Source organism: Phasianus colchicus, chromosome 1, assembly GCF_987193195.1.
Source record: "Phasianus colchicus chromosome 1, bPhaCol1.hap1.1, whole genome shotgun sequence".
Classification (NCBI taxonomy): Eukaryota; Metazoa; Chordata; class Aves; order Galliformes; family Phasianidae; genus Phasianus; species Phasianus colchicus.
Genome location: NC_143436.1, coordinates 30,520,033 through 30,535,522, shown reverse-complemented (window position 1 = coordinate 30,535,522; position 15,490 = coordinate 30,520,033). Strand labels below are relative to the sequence as shown.

Sequence of the window (15,490 nt, the reverse complement as noted above, 5' to 3'; positions counted from 1 at the left end):
GGCTGGCAGATGGATTGGAATGCAGTTGGCTATTCTGCTTTAAGCAGCTGCAACTTCTCTTGGTCTAATTTTAACCAAATCATAGTATGTATTTGTAATTGAAACCAGTCATTTTACTTTTAGGATATCCTGTGCTGTCAGAACAGAACATCTGCTTTAATGACCCTCAAAATGATCTTAAAGTCAATGTAAAACCACCTTTCCTGTGCTTGTAGTTCTTTCTGTATCGTGCCTTCCCAGCAAAAAATGCTGTTTTCAAATCCACAGTCTTGTTCAAGAACATCTATCTCAAACAATACAGATTTTTAATTCATATGGCTATCCTATTGCCAAAGACTTTTCACCAAATCCATAACATTTTGATAAAGGAATATGACTAATACATACAGATTATCTCCAACATCTGTCACATGAAAAATGAATAGATGAACTCACCCATAGTTTTGTGCTTTTCTAACACACAAGCCAAGTTTCAGCTTTCAAACTAAGCAAAGATGTGCCAGTTATCATGTAAGTCTGTTCAGTGCTACATCTACAAGAAAATCTACACACCTTTTTTTCCTACAGTTCTATTCATGATGTTCAGTGATCAACTTAGAGTGGACTTCAGTTCACTGAAGCTCAGTTTCTCACTTGCCGCTTATGACAAGACTCCCTATGGCTTTCGAGTTCTCAGCCTGAACAAAAGGTTGTAGATGGCTCTGTTGATGTTTATGAAGCATCACTGTGTGCTCTGGAGGACCTGGGAAGTAACATAACCCAAATTGCTACAATTGCCCAAATTCCTTTTCCTACACAGCAAGATTTCTAAAATCAATGGTTTGTTTATTTTTGTAGTAAAATCTGCAAAATCCAAAAAGAAAATTAAAATGCACAATTTGAGACTTGAAAGCTTAAATGGTTAAGCTTTGTTCTGTCAATGTGCAACACAGGGCAAAGTTTGGATATTTTCTTACTCACTCTGTCACAGCTTATGTCCTTAAAATCTTATCATTTTAGAATTATGATTTCTATTTCTAATACTGAATTTGAAAAGTGGACTAGAAAAACTCTAACATTAATTTAAAATTGTGATAAAAACATTTCCCTGGCAAAGGAACATTATATGTTGTATACTGTATTTCTGGACAGATACGTTTTCAAAATAAAGGTACCAGGATTTAAATCATGACTTGTAAAGAGCAGGGAGTTTAAGAAAAGCAATGCATTGAATCATATTTTCTATGTGTAATTTTAATCACAGACACAGCAGACAAAGCCCTTATAGTAACAGTGGTGTTACCGTGAGAAATTCTTATTATGAGTAAGAAAACCAGCAGTGCTTCAATCAAAACACTGCTGAAGTACTACAATTGAAAATGAAAAAAAGTTTTACTTTGTTTGTCATAACAAGGAAAAGTCTGAAAAGCCCCAAGGAAAATACATGTTTATTCATAAATTCAAATTATATGAACTGAAACAATTAGGTGTAGTTTAGAATCGCTAACTTCAAGCCAAAGAGCTGCAGTGGTGTTGCACTGCAGATTCATTAGTTGGCACTAAGCTTTCATTACTTGTTTTCAGGAACCAGCTTTAGTCAATTAAAAATGATGTATGTCCCTTTGCCTGAATTACTGCTTGTTTTAGTGACAATCCATCCATCCAGAGAGTAACATCCATCTAGCTTCTGACAAGAGTTTTTTCTTTAATTTCTATAATCTGATTGGCCAACATCAGGTGGCAAGGTTCAGTAATTAAGTGTACGTTGATTAGTATAACCATGGCTACATTTGTTCACTGTGCTGTGCTATGGATGGGGGTAAGAAACCCTTCCTTTTGCCTGGACATCTTTCACTCACTGGAGAATGCTCTACCTTCCTTTGCTACTTTCTCATTGCTTGATAATTGAGATGGACAAGCAGCCAAACACTACAGTTGATTCTGAGTTTTTCAGCAGGTGCTGGGAAGTTCAGATTAAATTGTCTATCCAAATGTCGCTGTCTTTCCACATGTTTGTGTGAAGGGAAGGGAAGGGAGGAGAGACTGGCAAGTCTGGATGTCATGGAATAGACAGTGACACAAAAACAAATGGAGCATGAAATTAAATTTTATAACGTATGCTTTCTACCACTGTGATAGTCAGGTAATGAAACTCCCCAGGTTCCAAGTGTCAAATGATTTCTATAACCCTACATACTTACTCCTGGAAATCTGTCAAGTAACAATTAAACCTGCTAAACGAAGGTGCCTGAGAATCTGCTTAGATTTGATAAAGCAGTCAGGAGTTCGAAATGTGGTGGAATTGTCTAGTTCCCAGGAAGAGGAGCTTTGTTATTTCAACAAAGAGAAGAAATCTACTTGTTGACCAGTGAAAACATTTAGCACTGTTGCAGAAGAAGCCCAAGCAGGGCTTTTGGAAAAGGAAAGAGCATTCATTTCAAAATTCACACAGTAATTCTAAAATTCTGCTTTGCTTAAATAAGAGTGAATGAAGAATGCTTTTCTTTCTCCAATTTCAAAAGAACTTCATCACTGAACTATTACCTAGCTCTAATTTTTTCTGTTCTTTTCATTCTACAGTCAGAACAATTGTGTATGCCAAGTATAAAGCTGCTATGGTTTAATCAGTTGTTCATGATATGGTTCAACAAAGTTGGAAACTTGCTTTATTCAGTTTCAGACCAGATAGCCTTTTACAGGAAAATATTCTAGCTATGTAATTCAGTCACTTAGAATCTTCTGTGCACACAACTGTCTCTCTTTCTTGCTCTTTCTTTTGTGTTTTTACTAAAAATAATAAGAAGCATTTAATGCAGCTTTATTGCATGCATTTTAAGAGAAATGCAACAAATGCAAAAGCAAGAAAATATAGTAGAGCTGATTCAGGATAGTGTGTCTTTTTCTTGAAATAGCTAGCTTGTTTATATAAAAGTTGTAGACTTTCTTCATTTCATTTGGACCATCTTTTCCTCAAATAACTGAAATGTTACTCCAGCAGATAATAAATCAATTCATTTCTCTTGATTTTCTTGTCTGGTCAATCACATTCTTAGTCTGGTATTTATTTCTGCAACTACAGTGATTAAATACATTCACTGCCTAGAATCATGAAACTGAAATTTCATCCTTGTTTGTCATTACTGAAAAATGTGGCAATTAGAAGTTGATTTTTAAAACAGTGAGTTTTTCTATTCCTTCTATTTGCAAAGCATATCCAACAAGTTTGTACTGATGTAAAATGATGCACAAATAACTTCTGGGTTCTCTCATATGCTGTGTTTACCATCACCAGGGGATTAGGTTCCAAAAAAAAAAAAAAAAAAAAACCGAGTGAAATTTGTAGCATTTCAACAGCACATAGTATGCATGTCAGTGAAATGAAATGCCAGTGCACCCAGCAGTGATAAGCCCCAGCTGAAAAAGCCTTCTGTGACATGCATTTTACCTCTCTGAAAGCCATGCCAAATGTTATAAAATGCTGGAACTGTTTTGTCACGGCTTTTGCCAAGCCATTTCCATTCAACAGTGATTTTGACACAGGACATTATGAAAAAGCTGAACAAAATGCATTAAGTTTTTTATTGTATGCAAGTAGCTAACTGTTGCTGCTTTTGTTGCTTTTGTTTCTCTCCTGCCTTATGTCACATGCTAAATATATTGGCACTTCACTGGGTCTCTGAGTGGGTGTAATCCAAACATCAATCTGAAGAACTAAGATTTGACATGAAATCACAGAATGTTCCCAAGTGTTAAATCTTGCATTTACTTGTGACTTAGATGAATTTGTGGTTCAGTGACATCCACCTGAACAGCTCCATGCTAATGATAATCTGAAGAAAGAAATAAACACCTGAATGATGTAAAATGTACTCACTAAATTTGCTGGTGTCTATTTCACCTATCTGATTGCATGTTTGCATCTGCATTTCTGACAGGCCTTCCCACCATGTGGTCAGATGTGTTTGTCCATAACCAGTACACAGACCTTAGATCCCACGTCCCTTGCAGCAGGAAACCTAGCTGCCTGAGGATCTCCAGTACAGTTTCTTCGAGCAAGAGGTTTTGACTCGAAGGACCTCTGCAATTAAGAAAAGAAAAATAAAAGCAATGAGGGAAAATGTGCAGGGGTGAAGGATTTAGGAGTTTGTTGGGAAGCGCGTAGCTTTGCACGCCAGGAAATGCTGGCCAGCTTTCTATGGCACAGTGCGGCGGGGCCTTGGAGCAAGGATAAGCCAAGGGAGAGGAAGGGCGGTATCTCCCAGAGGTACTTTTAACTGAGATCCTCAGCACTGCAGATTTGTTACGGGAAGAAGGAGGTTTGGGTTGTATCCCATCCAAGTCTGTTGGTGGTGTAATCCCTCACTGTCAGTACCCAGGCTCCGGCCATTCCTTCCTGGAGGAGGTGGTGTTCCTCACAGAACAAGGCTGGGATTCAGCCTCCGGCTGTAAATCACACCCGCGGGCAGTGAGATAACAGGCCTGGCCAGCCACCGCCTCGGCCGCTGAGCAGGGATTAGCAGGGCCTCACGGCAGGCTGGGCCCAGGCCAACTGCAGCAGCTTCTGCTGGGAGAGCTGTGCTGTGGCAGGAGATCACTGCGGTGCTGAGGAGAGGAGATGCTGCCTCTGAACAGCCCTAGCGACGTGCAGGCTGGTTCTTCTGCTCTGTGCAGAGCTTTGGGGCTGTTTCCCTTTGCTTTCAGAGGACTGCTTCCTGCCACGGCCCTGTTTCAGACAGGAATTCCCTCATTTCGCCTAACCTGTCTCCAAACAACACCAAGAAGGGTGTCAGAAGGGAGTCAGTCTGACATTTTTATAATGCAAAACATCTTGTTTGGATGACTCGCTTCCATTCTCCACCACAGTGTGCCACCAGCACAGACACTGAGCATGTCCCACCAGCGGAGCCCGGCAGGCTGTACAGCGCTTCCAAACAAAGCCCCAGCACCCTCGCTGAGCACTGCTACCCTGCGGCTCCAGAGGAACTTGGAAGCAGAGCGGGATTAAACGCATTCTTCAAGGTCACAGAGCAAGTGTGTGACAAAGCTGGGAAACGAACATAAATCGCTGCAGCTCGCCATCCTTTGTCTCTGTTAGCTTCCGGCTTTTGTTGGTAGTGCTGTTAATAAACACAGCGTTATTACTGCACGTACAGCTCCCAATGAAGAGCAGAGACCCTTGCTCCAGAAATTGCAAAAATGCAGATGGAAGGTGAGTCTCTGCCTTGAAGACATTGAAATCCAAAAATAAACCTTCTGGTCCCTCATGTTGCTGGGACCATCCTGTCCAACCTTGAAATTTTCACTGCCTGGTTGCTCAACATTTTACAGATGCAGTTGCCTACATGAGAAAATCTGGATGGCCTCCTCAAGCAGATGAGGCAGGCTGCCAGAAAGACCAGTAGCCCTGAATTTGACCTTGCTCTTTTTCTGTGTGCATCTTGGGTTGAAAAGCATTCAAAGTGGACAGGAGTTTTGCTCATTTCCTGCAAGGGGAGCTGAGAGGCAAAGTTAGTGATGGCACCGCATGCATGCAGCTGAGCAGGGCTGTGCTCAGAACTAAAATCTATAGAAATCTCTGTACCAGCCAAACCTGATCTAATGCTAATATTGTAGCATGCAGTGCTGCCAGCTTCAGTCCTGGCTGCCTTTACAGAAGGGGGATGACTTTACAGACTGATCACAGTTTGCTCTTTAGTTACGAAACAGCTTCCAGACATCAGACATGAGTGCAGTGTGCTGACTCATTGCCAGGTATGTCATGCACAGGACAATCATGTCCAGGAAATACAGGAATCTAGATTTATTTTCAAACTTATTTTTGTTTAACACTTCTTAAATGCAATAGCAGTAAGTTTCTGTTTTTTCAATTCCTCCTTTTTCCTGAGTTACAAACTAAGTGACCAGGCAGTAAGTAACTCCAGGCACTGAATTTACAGGGAAATTGTTACACTTTTCAGGTGGTTAAAGTCATTAACTCATACCTTATTACAGCAGCTGAGGCGTGCAATAATCAGCCCCAAAAGTATTGCTCTTTAGGTCCCAGTGCTCAATTAATTTTCTGGAATCCACATCAAGAAACAAAGGAATGAAACCACAATAAGAAGAACTAGGGGAAGAGTTATTGCATTTCCTTCGTTCTTTCATTTCTGCATTATTTTATCAGAATTATAAATACTTCAGCAAAAACCCATGCAGGTCAAGGCTTGCTGCCAGACCAAATTGTTCTTTCTTCAATTTCCGTGAAATCAAATAGGATTAATTGCAAAGGGCAGCCATGCAGTTCAGATCAAAAGTGCATCTTCCCTAGTGCAAGGCTCTCAAAGCACCTAGCAGAGGGTGCCTTGGGAAGAGCAAAGTCATGGGGCACACAGAAGAAGGTGCATTCTCAGGATACCCTCCAGACTCCAGAGTTCGGCATTGAGGTGAATCAGAGATAACATTTTTCTGTCTAATATCCCTTTCTTATTCCATTAATCTGTCCAATCCTTTTTCTGAACTAGTCCATGATGTTCTCTTCTACAGCATTCTGTGACATGCATATCTGTGAACAAACTATGGGTAATATGGAGAGATACCCCCATTGGTTTGTTTGCAACTTGGCCAGCCTTCTTTGATGTCATACATCCTCAGGACTCCTTCATCCACTGTGTATTACTGGGGTATTAGCACAGAGAACCTATTCATAATCATCCAATCTCCCAAAATGAATGGTTTTCTTTTTAAAATTGCAACAATTGCTGTTTTCAGTGTAAGAATAATGAAAACGCTTCTTTGCTAAATAAATAAATTAATAAAATCAGGGCATACAACGGAGGACAAAATGCTCACACTTGCATTTTGCACAGGCCCACAGAAGAGTTTTTATGTCTGAAACATTCAAAGTGTCTACTCCAGAGAAAGCCTTTACCAACAAGCCGCACTTCAAAGTAGTGCAAGGGTGCAAGTTTCTGGCCAAGGCTCAACTTTCTTTGCCAGAAGGGCTATGCAGGAATGTTATCAGTGCAAGTTCAGGAAACAAATAGGTATCTCTGTATTCCTGATCCAAAACTAATGCTGAATTTTTCTGCTGCTTAGAAAGCCAGAGCACACCATTCCCATTTTCCAGTCTGATCGCATGGCTATCTATCTGAAAGAAGTACTTCTGTCATCAAGCCCACATTTTTTGCTTGAGACAAAAAATACTCGTGCTAATTGGGAATTTAAGAATGCTCTCTTGAGTGCCAAAAATCTACAACTGACAGAGAAACAGCTACACTGTTCTGCTTTGTTTTCAAATGAAAAAAGAATATCTTAGAAGGAAAATGTAGTAATGGAAGTCACTAAATTATTGAAACAAATGGAAAACCAAGAAAGTTAACTGCATCAAATATCATGGTACAGTGGGAAGTGAATCAGGCATGAAACAGGACATGATAAAATCTATAGCAAAAAAAGAAAAGATAAAGGGAAAAGAAAATTTAAGGATAAATTAAATAAAAGAAATCCTAACAATGGTTTTAGTGCAAGAGTACTTAAATATTTCTAGCCCTGTGGTTGGGAAAAGACAGATCTATATACATGATAAAATATTTTTCATACCAATTATAACCATCCCAAAAGAACATATTAAGCAGCAGATCTCAAATAAAGATTTCATATCAACAAAATGATAATTCCCACATACTAATTTAAAAGAGTCAGACAAGAATCTCCTCAATGTATGCCATCATTTCTATTAAGTTTTAGAGCACCTAGTAACTCCAGAGGATTAAAAGGGCACACGTGCACCACAAGCAATCACCCTTGCAGCACCCTGGCATCAGAAGAAATGGAACAGCTATGGTTGGTTTCTATTGATAACAAATTGTAAAAGGTAACAAAAGAAATGCCAGTCAACATGCATTTATGTAAAATGCATGTTGCCAAGTTAACTTGATATGATTTTCACAGGACTATAGGTTTCTTTACACATTCACACGCTGATGAATATCAGAGATGGTAGCAGAAAGGGCACAAGGTCCGCTACCCTGACAAAAGGCACTGGCAGTTCAGGAGTTGGGTCCAAGTGCTGCCCACAGAGGGGCCAGCAACATCTGAAGGACCCAGAATCAGAACTATATGGAGGTTTCATACTTATGGAAGCCATTTAAAGCTAAATAATTAATTAAAAGGTCGATATCAGAGTGTGATGAGTGAGGAAAAAGCCCTGTATCAAGTCCTAGACCACCCAAGGCATACTCTTCTGCACAGCTTTGTGAAGCATGTGTGCTGGGCTGGGCTGACCCAGTGTGAAGACTGCTGCTGCCAACATGGAACCAATGAGGGTTATTTATTGCTTCTTCTTTATGGTTTCTGTATGTGCTCTGGTTGATGACCACATGACAATCTAGTCTGATCAGGGTTATATTCTTTCACAAATTTAAACCAACACATATTGCTCTACAGCTGACCTTTGCACATGGTTAACAAATACTGCATCAGCCTACCAAATCAGCTATGAGAATATACTATGGTTTGTGTATCCCAGAATGAACAGAGAGGAAAACTATTTAATGAGATCCAATCCAAGAGGTTTCTGAAAAGTTAATTTAGCAGCTACATTCTCAAATAAATGTACATTAGCTACTTCATGCACTGTTTAGTGTTTATGTTGCACAATTGAAAACTTACTTTTCATTTTCTACCCACTAAGCAGATGACCAGTTTTAGCATACTGATGGCTTAATATGTTCTAAAACATTCCCTTGCTTTATTTATTCAATTCTTAATTCATTGTTAGCTTTCTAATAAAATGCAGTCTTTCAAGTCTGGTTTTGTAATAAAATAAATTTCTCTAAATATTAAAAGCCTTTAATGTTTATAGTGAAGTAGTTCATGGATATGCCATCACCATTTCTCTTTTGTCATAAAGATTTGTAGTCTTTATGAAATAATGGCATATGAGAGAAGGCAAATTAAACCTCAGCTGGCTGGGGCTTTGTTATAAACAGGTGTGATTCCAGCAAATATGTGAATTTTCTAGATGTCACTTAGTGAAGCAAATCCATCTCTATCTTTAGTCCCTGGATGCTTTTGCATAGCCAGGATTTTTGCCTGTTTGAGAAGTACTGAAGGAATTAAGTGCAGAGCCACCAAACAGCATTTGTCAGGAACACAGATTGGAGGTTTAAGATGCAAGGGAATGGATCCTTGGCTGTTGATATCAATAGAGGAAGAATTACCTTGAGAAAATAAAAGTAATGAATCTATCAGCTGCTTTTGACGTTCAGTTCCTCCCTCCATTTCCTGCTTGCTCCCACTCCAGTGACTTCCAAATCCCCTTGTTTCCTATCTTGCTAACTTCTTTTTCAGCATCCTCATCACTGTTATCTTTTTGTGTTCTGTTGTTGGCCCTCCTTCCTTCTTTTCTGCAAGTGACTTCTAAGAGACCATTTCTCAGTAAGAGCCTAATAGTTGTTATGTAGAATATGAGGCGGCAAAGAGAAAATGATCATAAAATATTAATAAAAAAATATTCATTAAAAACATACATTTTGAACTGGATCTTGCAAATCCCCAAAGGTGAGAATATCTTTGCAACAACAGAATGCGTTTTAGGAAGGACTGAAGAAGAAAGCTGTGTTTAAAAAATGCAGATAGCTGAATTCATTTCTTCAATACTTTTAGCAGCTAAAACAGCTACTGAAACCATTCAGATTCTTGGCAGTACTTACAAAGTCAGATCTCATTACATGGATATTTTGAAAGGGTAAAAACTGAAGTGGTTAACATATATTTTAAAAACATATTTCAAAATTTTTCATTTTTAAAGGATAGCATTAGAAAGATAGAACTTAGAAATGAAAAGTTCAGTGAATCCAAAACAAACCTAAGCAGTTCTGCAACCCCCAAAAACATGTCCAATATATCCCTGCCACTAACTATAAACAATACAAAACTATTCTGCAAATTTAAAAAGGACACAATTAGAAATAGTTTCTCCAACTGTCATAGCAACCAATACTTAAAAATAAGGCAAATGGAAGAGAGTGCCTGAACTGTTTTGTCCATTTCTTTTGAGCAGCTGCTGGCAGAGCTTTCCCCATTACACTGAGTGGGGTGGAGCGCTGCCCATCTTTATGCTTCTTTCATAGAGCAGAAGTACAGAGAGACACGGCACAGGTGGAGCAGATATGCTTACAAAGCCCAGAACTGCAGCAGGAGTGTGAAATGATAGCTGCGTTACAGCATAAAAACAGTGGTTTATTTACCTAGATGCATTCTCAAGCCAATTAGCAGAGGAGCTTATCCCAAATTCTTTACAAACTCCCCTAAATAAAAGCATATTGTGTAATGCACTGCTATACATCCTTAGTGCCCATGAATTGATCTGGTCCCCAGAGCCGGGTTACAGCACCCCATCCTCCTGCATTCCCCACCCCCTAAAGCCTGGGAAAAGCTCTGCAGCATGCCCAGGTTACAAATGCAGGCTCTGGGGCAACACGCAGCCCAGACATGATAGGCTGATGGAGAGAGCTTCCTTTCAGCAGCCCTCTGCTGGGGCATCCAGACAAATGTTGTGGCTGAGAAGTGTGGGAAGAAAGCTGTCTCCTAGGTGCATGAAAAGGTGGCTCAGCCTTTGCTTGACCTTTTCTATAAATGGAAAGAGAAAACTGTTGGCTGCTGAAACTGCAGCTAGAGGAATGTGGTTGGTATGTGCTTTTTCAGTCTCTTAGTACCTATAAGTATTCAATCATGCCACCCTGGAACCAAGCAGCAACTCTGCTTATGGAATCATAGAATCATTTTGGTTGGAAAAGATAACTAAGACTATCCAGTCCAACCATTGACCCATCACCACCATGCCCACTAAGCCATGTACCTCAGTGCCACCTCTACAGGTTTCTTGAAAATCTCCTGGGATGGTGACTCCATCGCATCCCTGGACAACCCCTTCCAATACCTCACCACTCTTTCTGAGAAGAATTTTTTCCTAACATCCAACCTGAACCTCTCCTGGTGCAACTTAAGAGTCATTCCCTTTTGTTCTATCACTGTTATCTGGAAGAAGAGGCTGACTCCCATCTCACCACAACCTCCTTTCAGGGAGTTGTAGAAAGCAACAAGGTCTCCCCTGAGCCTCATCCAGTCTAAACAATCCCAAGTTCCCCCAGTTGCTCCTCGTAAGACTTGTATATGGGCTCTGATCCCTGAGAGATGCGAATAGCAAATGACTGGTGGAGAAAAGTGCAAGAACTTTTTCTGACTTGCCAAGCTTTAGAAATTTTTAAATCTCTCCAGAAATTTTCTCACTATTAAATTCCTCAAGTCCCATTTCAATCCTTCTAGTGTTCAAACGCTAAAAGTGCAATGCAGCTGTGTCCACAAATTCCCTCTCGTGTGAAAACGTGTGGCCTCTTCTCAGCATTAAACTTTTTGCCGCCCTGTCAGGAAGTGCCCTAATTGCCTCTCCCAGTGCAGCCAGCATTTCGTACACAGCAGCCACATTCCCTATTGTCTCCACTCCGAGCTAAATATAGAGCAGGCTGCTTTGCCCTCAGTGCCAGAGACAGTCTCTCTGCTGCAGCATCTCTTCTAGAGATCTCTCCTTAAAGTTTCATTGACACAGGCTGGCATTGAATATTCACTATAAGAGGATTTAAACCATCTGTGGGAAAATTCAGAATTTGAACCCTGTGTAAATTTGAACAGATGTGAAATCATCCTTGAGAGGAGAGACAGTCAGAGGAAGTGTATATATTCACTTTTGCTTGCTTGTTTATTCTAAACTGTTCCAGTGTATGTGGCATGCTGAGTCTAGTATTATTTTAGATTGGGCTTGCATAGAAAGAAGGTAAATTTCCATAAAAATGTTTGTACATCCTTTGTTTATCTCAGAAAAATATTTTTGTAGATGGCTTCGGAAAGGATCGTCTTAACAAAACCACCATCTCCTACTTCTGGGAGACAACTGCCACTTTCACCTAGGGGAGTGACATTCCATCCCACGAGCCACGAACAACTACAAGCAAGTTTCCAGGATTTTTCATACTTTGATCCACAGTTTCATGCCCAGCTTGCTTCATGGTCTAAGATCCCCTGGACGTTTCCCATAATCCTCATAGAACTTGTCTGTCTTCATTATGGGAAGAAATCTGAGGAGCCATGATGATAAGAGTGCACTTTATGTAACTCTTGGTTCTTGTGGCTGCAATTTAGTGGCTGGGAACAATGAAGAGGAACAGTTAGCATGAGAGCAGCCAGCTCTTCACACTGTTGTCAAAGACTCTGCGAACCACAGCCTGGCAACACTTCAACCCCCATGAAATCCCAAATTCACTGCTTTCCCAACAAACCTCATTCCAGAGCACAGCAAGGAACTATGAGCAATTCTGACTTCTTTTACCCTTAGATATGGAGCCAAGTACACACCTACCTGCAGTGTAGTCACAGCAGGTACACATTTGCCAGGAATGCCCACATTTGCCCTTAGCCCTCCCCGTGTTCCTCACAGAGGATGAGAACATTGTCTGGAGCTGAGTCAGGGCTGGAGACCACTCCCTAATGGGGCTCAGGTGCACAGCAGGGCCTGTGGGATGAGTTTCTCATTATACCAAAAATCCTTTGTGCTGGGGTGATCTCCCATGACTGGCTGTTGTTTACATGAAGCACAGAACACGATTACAAACTATACGGATGAGCTGATTCAACCGCAAAAGGCTGTTTCCTTGTGAAGAGGTTGAAGAGTGAGACCTTGCACCTTCTGCTGCTGACATCTATGGCTGAGTCTGCATCATGCGACTTGGGCATCCCAGAAGTACCAGAAGCCCTCGTTCCCAGATCCACATGCTAACCAACAGAAAGGGGAAATGTTACAGCAAATCAAAGTAGGAGATCTGAAGTCTGAAACCTGACGGCTGTAGGCATTTTAGAGGCTATTCTGGGGCAGTAAGACTACATGCTTATCCTCTTTTTGTACTCTTTCCAAGCATATACTCTCAGTCACTGTCAGAGGCAGCAGAGCACTAGGCAGACACTGAGTTTGACACAGGACAGCCACAGTTACACTCCTAAGAGGACATGTCGCTGGTAGGAAGATGTGCCCAGCAGATGCCCTGTGATCCTTCTTGCTGACTTCTCCAGCTCTGGGGAGGAGGTTTGAGCCTGGTCCCATTCCATCACAAAGCCAGGACACAGACAGAGGCTCTCCAGGAGAGCCATGACGCACGTCACAAAGAAGCCATAACACAGACCCAGCCTGCGGGAACTGTGCAACCAATGTCAATAAGAGAAAGATCAGATGCTAGTCCTAAAATTACTTGCTTTAAGTTAATGTTAAACATATTGCCAAAGCATCTTACACAATTTCAATTATGCACCGAAAGAATCTGCCATGTGGAGTTCAAATTTAATTATATTGTCATTTACTCCAAGGAATGCTTGTGGTTTGAGCACTGTTTACATATATTATCTTTTGGTTTACATTTTTTCCCAGATTAATAGATCATAAGATACCACTGCATCTAGATTTAACATTTAGACAGGATACTATTTTAACATTATGTGGTAACTCTTTAGAAACCAAACAATTGTCAGCCTACTCCCGCTGAAGTAACTCTTTGTTCCAAATGCATGTCCCTCAAAAGCCCTGGAATGTCCTCGTGGTGAGGTGGCTGCCAAATCCTGCAGCGAGTGCTGGGGTCAGTTTCCCTGCTGGTGCAACACTAATGACTCGATGGAGATGCGCCAAAAGGGATTTTGGCCATCTGATAAACTCCCCTCAGGATGTTCATTGCTCAGTTATATGGTACAAGCCCATGCTGAGAACATATAATGTGCCTTGGATGCTCTATCCCAGCAAAGCAGTTTGTCAACTGGGTTATACACAGAAATAAAGAACCCAAATGATGCATTAATGCTATAAACATGGTTCTAAGTGCTGAACTCCCTGGTGTAAGCAGTAATTTTGATCACAACCCAACCATGTAATGACTGTCATTGACTGGCTAATCACAAGGCCAGTGTTCACCTCACAGCAGTATGGTGGCTCTAGATGCTGGCTATGCCTCCTGGTGCAGGTTCCCTCCCATACTGCCCAAGGCACACTGACACTTGCTGACACTCATACATATGGGCCCAGCCTGCTCACAACCAGGGATGGCCAGCAGATTCTATTTATACAATATCATCTCAACAGCATCAATAATATTGCAGTATAGACAAAGTAGTGAACTGAAAGTACAGTGTAAAAAAATGCAGAGTCACAACACTTTACAGTAAATATTATGAAAGTGAGAAAGAAAACAAAGCGTTTCCCTCAACTCTTTCCTACCCACTTTTCTTTAGGAATGATATTTGACTGTGTTTCAGTTCAGATTATCATGTAGGTATGATGAAATCTCAGGATGTGCTCAGTCTATACCAACTTTAGATTTCTTTTCAAGAAAATGTGCTGTTCAGTGCAGTCTCGAGCAGAGAAGAAAAATGCTGTGGGATCACTGAAGGTAGATATATTCTCATTAAGTATTATAGTACACTGCACTGAGACATACTATATAATACAATTATATAAATATGTATATACATATGGATCTTTTGGGGTCTGTTCCTGCCCTTTCTTGTGCAAGAGAAAACTTATGAAATTTTAATATAAGCTGTGGGGTTTTTTTTGAGGATGCAGAGTCAGGACACATGAGAAATATTAAGTGTGAGAGTTTGTCCACACTCCTCAGGCGTGTTGTGCATTAGAACAATGTACACAGGGTTGTCACCTACTAAGATATACATGATCTGTTGAAATCTATATACTTAATTCATCTTTACTTTTTTTAGTCAAATGTCAGATGTGTTCCATGTAAATGATGAGTGTGTTTGGAGACTGTTAAACTCCCTGCTTCAAATGCAGACCCTTCTCCAGTTAATGAAAAACTTGCAAATAATTTCTGATTTTATTCTGATGTATTCTGTGTGCTCATGGTTCCACTAAAATGTTCTGTATGACAAACTTTAAGCTGATGGGTGCTACTCAGCATTCCCTGGGCACGCTGTACCTCGTTCCCTGGGCACACAAGCCCTCACTTTTATTGGATGAGAGAGAAGACTTTGTCAACAAGAAAATAAAGACTAATGATTAATTCATTTTCCATTTGAATTTTAAGTCATTCAAAATCATTTGTACTAAAATTAATGAGATGTTTGGGATTTATTCACACCAAGAAATTCATCTCAACTCATCTGCATAGAGACTGTCATGGTGAATCATAGAAGAGTGACCAGCTCAATTCTTTCACTAATCTGTTTATTAACCATTTGTTCCTGGATTTTTCAGTTGCTTTCTGTATTTGGACTGTTCTAAAATAAGTAATCATAGTATTTATATATATTGGTTTATATGTATGTCTTTATGTATACATATAAAGACCAAGAATACTCCTCTTCCTGGTAGTACACTTACATTTCCCTGACAGACTATCTATCTTTTTCTGTATTCTGTGCTGCTGAGCATCCACCCATACTGGGATGTCTGAGTTACTGAATGATGGTCTGGCCCTGG

At 40.4% G+C, this 15,490-nt stretch overlaps 1 long non-coding RNA gene across 1 annotated transcript; it reads right to left on the bottom strand.

Moving 5' to 3' along the window:
* Window positions 1-3,588: 3,588 nt before the first annotated feature.
* On the bottom strand, window positions 3,589-5,131 carry LOC149919473 (uncharacterized). Its single transcript, XR_016463597.1, has 3 exons — window positions 4,352-5,131; window positions 3,965-4,057; window positions 3,589-3,809 (listed from the first exon to the last, which is right to left on the bottom strand). It is a non-coding gene; the product is annotated as an uncharacterized LOC149919473 (long non-coding RNA).
* Window positions 5,132-15,490: the final 10,359 nt, after the last annotated feature.